This window comes from Ochotona curzoniae, unplaced genomic scaffold, assembly GCF_017591425.1.
Source record: "Ochotona curzoniae isolate NIBS_2020 unplaced genomic scaffold, NIBS_Ocur_1.0 contig_1, whole genome shotgun sequence".
Lineage (NCBI taxonomy): Eukaryota > Metazoa > Chordata > Mammalia > Lagomorpha > Ochotonidae > Ochotona > Ochotona curzoniae.
This window is the reverse complement of record NW_024464918.1, coordinates 16,676,722-16,686,080: the sequence shown is the minus strand read 5'-3', so window position 1 is coordinate 16,686,080 and position 9,359 is coordinate 16,676,722.

The window sequence follows — 9,359 nt, the reverse complement described above, 5'->3', positions numbered from 1 at the left end:
TGACGTGAGCTCCATGACCATAGCAGTGGAAGTGAAAGTGCTGCTTCCTTCTATTTATTTGAAAAAGGTAAGGGGAAATAAATCCTTATATTCAGACAGAGAAAATTTGCTTATGATCTAAGGTTAGGCTTCATTGGGCACTGCCTCTGGGGTGTTTTGAAGTGCAGTAATAACTCTCGTGGCAGTACTTTATTATGCACTGGTGACTGTTTTTAACCACTTTGTATACATTATCTTGATTAATAATCTTTCCCAGTGTTACTATGGGGCAGAGGATATTTCTTTATTTATGGTTGAGAGTGAACTTTTAATAAAGGGACATTGTGGTCCCCACTTGAAGCTTAGTTTCACATATACAAACTGTTATTAAATGGCAGTCTCTGAAGGCCTGTAATTTTCTTCTTTTTCAGAAGAATGTTCATGGAGAAACTTGCTGGAGGGTAGCACATTCAGAAAGGAGCATAGAGCTCAGAATGTGAGCTCAACTGGTAAGTATGCCCAAGTCACCTCTACTGGGTCAAGAAAGGGACCATACCTATCAATCAATCAATCAATAAATGCTTTTTTAAAAAAGATACCATAACTCAGTTCAGAGAAGAGTCAGAAAGATCTTCTATCCTACTGTTTCATTCCCCCAAATGGCTGCAATGGCCAAAGCTGAGCTGATCCGAAGCCAGGAGCCAGGAGCTTCTTCCACATCTTCCATGTGAGTGTGAGGCACTTGCAAGGTGAGGATTTAAGAAATTCTATATTTAATTTAAAGATCAAGAAATTATTAAATGATTTTATATTTCAGAGAATATGGGTCCAAGAACTAGCTTTAAAAATGTTTGTGTCCCAATTGCCCCACTTCCCATCCAGCTGCCTGCTTGTGGCCCAAAGCCTTGGGACCCTGCGCCCGTGTGGGAGACCTGGAAGAGGCTCCAGGCTCTTCTGAGCCAGCAAAATGAAGATCTCTTCTGTCTCTCCATAAATCTGATCTGCCTTTTCAATAAAAATAGAAGTAATAAATAAAACTCTTTTTAAGAATTATATTTGTTTTCTTGAAAGGCAGAGTAAGTGATGAAGAAAGAGCTCTCCCAGTGTACAGCAGCAGCTGGAGTTGGGCCAAGTCTAAAGCAGGAGTCAGGAATTCCATCTGGGTCTACCATGTGGGTGGTAGAAGCCCAAGTGCTTGGGTTCTCTGCTGCTGCTTCCCAGGCAAATTAGCAGGAAGCAGGGTTGGAAACAGAAGCAGGACTCATCCCAGGTACTTCAGTATGGAATGCTTGTGTCTCAGATGCCGCCTTAATCTGTTTATTTGCTATAATTCCCACTCCAAGAAATAGATTTTATGGAGCCAGGAAAAAAATGCAATAAAGGATGAAAGGAGAAAATGAAAACAACAAATAAATAAATAAATAAATCTCTTGTCCTCAGTACAACAGCACTGTTGTAGTGAGAAGCTCACCTAGGAAGCTGTGTACGTGGACTCACGATTCCTCCCTTGCTGCCTCAGGAGGGCCAGGTCCTGCTGATTTCAGAATCTCCTCACCTGTAACCACCTCTTCACATTGTTGTCTTCCATACCTGAGTCTTGATAGAGGGCATGCGACTGATCCTTAGCTGTAAGAGTCTAGAAGTATTCTCCATAGTTTTCTATCTCTAAACGTGCCAGTGCCCTACAGCCAGGAACTACTAGGGGCATAAGTATAATTGAACTGGTTGACATTCATATCTGTTGTAGCAGGGAAGCCATGATGGGGAGCCGTTGCAAATCTCAATAAGAAGTTGGGAATATTCAGGCTTTGGGCAGATGATTTGTAGGGGACCCGAGCAAGCAGGGTTTTATTTTAGATTGGATGCATTTAGAAAGTGGCGGCAATTCTTTGACTATCTCAAATTTTGTCAATAGAGAAAATAAACTAGAGTGAGGAAAAATGGAATAACTGGTAAAGAATTAACGATCTTTTTAAAAAAAAGGTTTATTTTTTTTTTATTGGAAAATTAGATACACAGAGGAGGAGAAACAGAAAAATCTTTTATCTGCTGGCTTACTCCCCATGTGGCTGCAATGGCTGGAGCTGAGTTGATCCGAATTCAGGAACCAGGAGCTTTTTCTGGGTCTTCCACATGGATGCAGGGTCCCAAGGCTTTGGGCCGTCCTCGACTGCTTTCCCAGGCCACAGGCAGGGAACTGGATGGGAAGTGGAGCTGCTGGGATATGAACCTGTGCCCATATGGTATGCTGGCACATGTAAGTGAGAACTTTAAGCCACTAGGCTACTGCACTGGCCCACAATCATTGTTATCATGCAGAGGGGTATGTTTTGTTTTGTGCAGGTGGCACAGTGACCTTTGAGTAGAGAAAATGATAGTATAGACTCCCTTTCTCTCCCTTATCTTCTAAGCCACCTTGACCGAGGGCAGTATTCTGTGACAGAGTTGTATCCGACAGGATACAAGGTGGCCTAGCTAGCAGTGCTGCCAGCTCTGTGGCTGAATGTCAGGGGTTGCTCTTTTCTCTTATTAAGAACAAGACAGATGGGGTTTGTTGGGTAAAGCTAACCTGTTGTATGTATTACAGACCCCATCATGCCTAATGGTGAAACTTCCTGGAAATCGGGTACAGAGCAAATATATCCACTATTCAAACCCATTTAATCGTTTCTGAGGATTTATTCAAAGCAACCAAAGAAATGAACTAAGGGTAAAATCTTTAGAAAGGAGGAGACCAATTATTACATTCATATAATGTAGCAAACCAAGAAAGTTAACCGAAACATTGTTAGGAGAATTCAATAAGGCACTTCAGAATCAACCTGAAAAATCAATGCATATTCTTTAAAGTCATCAGTCATCAGGAAATACAACTTTAAGAAGGCATTAAAAATAGAGACTAACATGTCAAATATCTAGGAAAAACCTCACATTAAGTGCACAGGACCCACAGAAATAAAGCTAAGACTTTACCAAGGGACTTGTCGGAGGACTTGAATTAATGGCAGGGCATACACCTTCTCAGATGGCATAACTCAGTACTTCTACCATTTCAATTCTAATAGCTGTCACAAGTATTTTTTAACTAGACAATGTAATTTTAAGGTCACCTGGGAAGCCTAATAAGGGGTGAAGACATTTTAGCAGATTGAAGGCTTTATCACACTGCCAGGAGGAATGATTTATATTAAAGCAGCATGACTCTTGCTCAAGAATAAAAATAGCCCCCCACCCAGACAGGCTCAAGTACTTCCATTTGGAGTAGGATGAAAGTGGAATTGAAATACGCTCACATGTGGGGGGCCTCAAGAGCCATAAGGCCTGTCCCTCCCACCCTCCCAATGAGAGCATAAGAAGGAAACAACAGAATCATGGTTTTGTTGAATCCATGAAATAGACCAAGTTGTGAGGCAACCGAGTCACCTCTTTCCAAAGAGACAAGCTCCTCCGCAAAGCGACCGGTTGAACTCTCAGCTCAGGCAGAGCTGGTGAAGAGGGGCCACGCCTGTTCCAAGGGGCGAGAAGCAATCAGTTAAATTGGAAAGTCCTGCCGACATCCAGGTGTGGCTTGTGTGTTAATCTGCAATCGCTGAGTTGGAAGCAGATGTAAACGCCTTCCACGGGTCCTCGGCCAGTGCTTCCAAGAAAACCTCGGAGGCCGGGCAGGAGTCAGGCTCTCTCCAGACCACCTCGGTAGAGGAAGGCAGGTAGGTACAGATGATGGGTGTTGGGGTCACAAAATGCCGAGCACTTCTTGGGGTTCTTATGCCGCAATCAGAAGTTTTAAGCTCCTCAGGTAAACAGCGAATTTGCTGGGCTTAAATTGGGCTTAAATTGACTTGGGCATTGTGGGGTGGGCACGAGAAACGCAAAGTCCTGCCCGCTTCCCAGCACCATTTGCTCTTACAGAATGCTCCCCTTGTTCAGAAGGCTGAAGTATCAAGTCTGGGGGTGGCAAAATCTATTACCTCCCTGGACAGACAGGCAAAAGTGAAATGCTTAAATGATGCACAAAAAGCACTTGGTAAAATCCAGCCTCTGTTTATGATAATAACTCCTCAGCAAATATCTGTAATTTGATAAAGAGCATCCTACTTAATGGTGAGAGGTTGGATCTGTAAACTGGTATGTCCATACAATGGAGTTCCCCTTCAGCAGTAACAAGAACAAAGTGCTGATAGACGCAACAATACTGAATCCCTGGTGCATTACGCTAACGGAAGCATGCCAGACACAGAAGGCTGTGCCTTACAGGATCGTGTCAAGTTGTTAATTGGGAAAGGGAAGAATTATAAGGCAGAGAACAGACCCGGGACTAAGGATGTGAGTAGGAGATCAACCACAATGATGGGAATATTCTGTCTCGACTGTTCAGGTGACTATCTAGCTGTGTTTTTTTTTTTCCCCAAGATTGATTTATTTTTATTGAAAGCTCAGATATACAGAGAGCAGAGACAGAAAGGAATATCTTTCATCCACTGTTTCAGTTCCCAAGTAGCCGTAACAGCCGGAGCTGAGCTGATCTGAATCTAGGAGCCAGGGACCTCCTCCAGGTCTCCCAAGCAGGTACTGGGTCCCAAGACTTTGGGCTGTCTTTGACTGCTTTCCTAAGCCACAGGCAGGGAGCTGGATGGGAAGTGGGGCCACCAGGACTTGGGCCTTGAACCAGCACCCATATAGGATCCCAGCATGTGCAAGGTAAGGATTTTAGTCACTAGGCTACTGCACTGTACCCTAAAACCTTACTCTTAAAAAAGACGAACTTGATTGTGAGTCACACCTAAAGATGCCTGCCTTAAAAATGGTTTAGGAAGAAAGTATTGTACCATATGTGGTTCTGAAATAATTGGTAAGCCATATGGTGAAAAATAGCTTTTGATTTCTCCTATCATACAGTAAGATAAATTCCAAAGACACAGTAGCTGTGAATTAAAACCATTCAAAAACTTAGAAATAGGCCAAAAATGTAGGAGATGAATACCTAGGTGACAGGAACATAAAGCAAGACAAAAGCACAAAGAAGTGGAAACTGAACATTAAGATGGCGGTTGCCAAGAGGTGAGAGGAGCGTTTCTTTGAGAAGGGGCCCAATGAGGATCTCTCTCTCCGGCCTCTGGATGACAGTCACATGGGCATTTGTTGTATGATCGTTCCCCTACTCTGCGGCACCCTCTTGTTGCATTTGACTGTAGGAAAAAAAAGGGCAGATTTGAGGCCCAAATGTCATTGCATTTCACACCCAGGGGAAGTCAGGCCTAGGGAGACAGTGCTCAGTGGTCAGGAGCGGTTCATCCCACATTCCACTCCCTGCCTTCCTCTCATCTAATCCGCTCCCCTCCTCCCCGAAAAGGCCACATCATTTGACCTAAATTAGGACAGTCTGAACTCTTTAGATCGAGCAATTTAAAAGAGCCTAGATCGGGCCCGGCGCGGTGGCGCAAGTGGTTAAGTCCTCGCCTTGCACGCCCGGGATCCCATATGGGCGCCGGTTCTAATCCCGGCAGCCCCGCTTCCCTTCCAGCTCCCTGCCTGTGGCCTGGGAAAGCAGTTGAGGACGGCCCAAAGCTTTGGGACCCTGCACCCGCGTGGGAGACCCGGAAGAGGCTCCTGGCTTCGGATCGGCATAGTATCGGCCCGTTGCGGCTCACTTGGGGAGTGAATCATCGGATGGAAGATCTTCCTCTCTGTCTCTCCTCTCTGTATATCCGCCTTTCCAATAAAAAATAATAAAAATAAATCTTTAAAAAAAAAAAAAAAAAAAAAAAGAGCCTAGATTGCCGACATGAGATGTTTAATTAAAAATGAGCAAATTTAGGTGCAGTCTACCTGATATGGGATAAAGTCTTTTTATAAAGCAGAGGCAGAAGATGGGTGTTTTCAGAGAATCAGGGGATATATCTGGGTGATAAGATTACACATTTTTAATTTTACTTTGTGTACTTTTCTGTATTTTTGACATGTTCTTGGAGGAATATAGATATTTACTTAGGTAATTAGGAAGAACAGTAAAATTAAAAATAAATCTCGTGGTTGGCTGTGAGCAGCACCAGAAAGGGAAGAAAGCAGCTAACTTGAGAGCAATGTGTGCCTCTGGCTGCTTTTATTACATTGTTTTGCATAGAAGCTGAAGTTGCAGAGGTGGAGAGGAAGGCTGACTAAATGGTGGTAAGCAGATACTGGTGAAATGTGGCCACAGTAGGATGAGGCTCTGTCACATGCTGTTGCTGTATGTGCCGGTTGCAACCTGAACAAACGGCCTCTGACCCAGCCCTGCTTGTCCCAGTGTTAAGGGTTCAAAGCAGGCCTGGTTGGGGACAGGGCACAGATGGAAATGTGAAGGGAAATTGCCCTTGCTCCAATGAGAGATGGAAAGTGGGAGAACTGGAGCAAGGGGGGTTTTTGGAGTTGATGTGGGTGTTTAACTCGGGGTTAGGAAGTAACCCCTATACATCCTCGTTCCCTTTTCTAATCAGGTGCTGGTGCAGAGAGACAGTGTTCAGCCTGGCATTTCCCTTAAATAATTTGCTTCCCCTTAAGCTACTATTAGCTCATGATTAAGTCAAACGTATGCCCCCCCTTAACTTAGTTATTACTCCTATGTCTATATTGCATTGCTCATAACTTTCTTCGGACCTTTCTCAGGTTTCTAGAAGGAGCTGAAACTCACCAAGACTTGTTTTTTGTTCTAGCGTCATTGCTGATCACCACATACCCCAACCACACCAAACTAGCTTTAGTTTTCTGGACAGAGATGACACGTTAACTCTTATCTCAGGGGGCATTTATAGTCTTGCTCTAACCATTAAGACATATACCATGGACCAGGTCCTGTGAGACGTGTGTGATTTCCCTTCTTAGAATAATCCCCTCTTGTGGACCCGAATATTGTCTCCATTTTATAAACAAAGAACCTGAAGTGGAAGGAAATTAATGTGTGTCGGTTACTTAGCAGGTAGTAGAGCCAGAATCCAAGTTTGAAGCCAAAGGCTGAATTCTTTTGCTGGTTTTTAAAAATTGAATATATATGCATAATATAAAATATAGCACTATAGTCATTTTAAAATGTATGGTTTTATGGTATTAAGGAATATTTACATTCTTGTGCTATCATCACCGTCATTTATCTTTCTAAGGGGCCTCCTTCTGAAACTCTGTACTCAGCAGTAACTCTGCATTCCTCCTCTCTAAACTTCTTGGCTAAGACTAAACTTGTGTCACTCCTTCTCTGTGTACTGAGTGTTCCACATATCCCATGTAAACAGACCCACATAGTTATTTGTCCCTTTGTGACCGGTGTATTTCATTGCAATCTGCTAAGTTATATTCCATTCTGCGTAAACAAACATTTGTTTATCCGTTTATCCATTGATAAATGCTTGGGTTGCTTCTTCCTGTTGGCTGCTGTGACAATGCTGTTACTGTGGGTTGGCCCCTGGCGAGGCAGGGTCCAGGTTCTCTTCTCCAAGTGAAATGGGGTGCAGTGAGTAGAGCAGGGTCAGCGGAGAAGCAAGATTTACTTAGAAACACAGTAGTAGAACCCTGTCAAGAGTGTGGGCAGGCTCAGCAGAGAGCCGCCTGCGCTGCGCGTTTCAGGGCTGTCTGCTTACAGGGTCTTGAAGCATAGAAGGGTGCTGTCTGGGCAGGGCTTAATCGACTATTCCAAAGGGGCAAAATTTGGAGCAGGGCTTGTGTGCTGTCGATGCCTTTGCTCCCCCTTTTTTCCTCCCTTGAATCTTCAAAGTACTCTATAGCGGCACAGGATGGGGGTGGGATTACAGGCTGTTTATATTTTAATGACTTGAAGGTTATTGTGGGGACATAGTCTTGCAGCTGTTTTGGATACTTTTAGCTGGTGCAAGTTATCAAGTGGCACAATTGTGAAGTTTTCTGCCGTGCAGGGAGGGAGGGGTTAACAGTGTCTGGAATTGGGGATTGGACAGTGCACCAAAGTGGGGTTTGTGCGGTGCATGGGAACAGGGAAGGGGATGGTTTGGGAGGGCTGTGTGAGCCTGTCTCACGGGCAAGGACTTGCAGGGTGGTGCTGGCAAACCTTAGCTCCTGTTGCTGGTGCTGCCTTCCTGCCTGCATCCCTGCTGTGAACATGGGTGTGAATCACTGCTTTTGCTTCCTTGGGGGTATTCAGCCAGAAGTGACTGCTGAGTCATAAGATTATTCTCTGTTGAATGTTTTGGAGGAAGCTCCTCACTGTTTTCATGGTAGCTGTGCCATCTTACTGCAAACGTTCACAAGTTCTAATGTCTCCATAGCACTCTGGTACTTGTTATTTATTCATATTGTTCTAATAGCATCCTGATGAGTGTGCATCAGCATTACACACTCATGGGCAGACTCTGAGGACAGGTAGCCCGTGAGCATGGCCCCTGTATGTCTGTATTTCTCACCCTCTTTTCACTGCTTGGGCGAGTCAGTGAAGATGCTAACACTAAGATGGTTTGTATTTCCAACTTGTGTACTTCCTAGTGTTCCAGGAGAGGTGAGGCCTAGCAGTAATGGAATACAGACAGAGAAGCCAGGACAAGATAAATGTTTACAGCATGTGAGTGTGCCCAGGTTGTTTGCTGCATGTCTCTTAGGATAGCTTACACAGCTGGGGAAGTTGGGACATAGGTCTTCAGTTTAATGAGCGGATATCACAGTAATGACTATTAGCTCCTCTTAGGGTTTCGATTCAGACTGGCTTGCCACTGGAATTGTCATTTGCTAATTTCTAGTGGGTCCCGTTATCACCAAGCTTGGTCAATAGACTCCTTAATAGACGCTAGCTTGTCTGGCCTGATCTCTCTTGCACCCTGCAACAATTCTTTAACATCAGCTCATTAAAAAAAAGAATTTGCCTTTTTTGTTTTCTTTGTAACACACTAAAAAGCAATGTAGTACAAACATCATGGATAGTATTAAAAAGGGTCAATTCTTGTTAAGGAATTTTACAATGAGAGGGCAATTGCATTTTGGTGCTTGAAAGTTTTGCCAAAAAAGATTTAAAAAATTTGAAATCAGAAACTGTTCAAATTCCAGTGCTCAAGAAAAAGAAGCAACTGTGCAATCTCCTTTAAACAATGTGTTTTTGTATGCACTTCCTAGATACTCTGAAAATGTTGAATTTTCCTTTTTACCAAAGTAATAAATACACATTAAAAAGCCAAATAGGGTCTGGTGTGGAGGCCTAATGGCTAAAGTACTCACCTTGAACACGTCAGAATACCATACAGGTGCCGGTTCTAATCCCGGCTACTCTGCTTCCCATCCAGCTCCCTGCCTGTGGCCTGGGAAAGCAGTCGAGGACGGCCCAAAGCTTTGGGACCCTGCGCCTTCATGGGAGACCGAGAAGAAGCTCCTGGTTGAAGAGTTCATGACCTAGA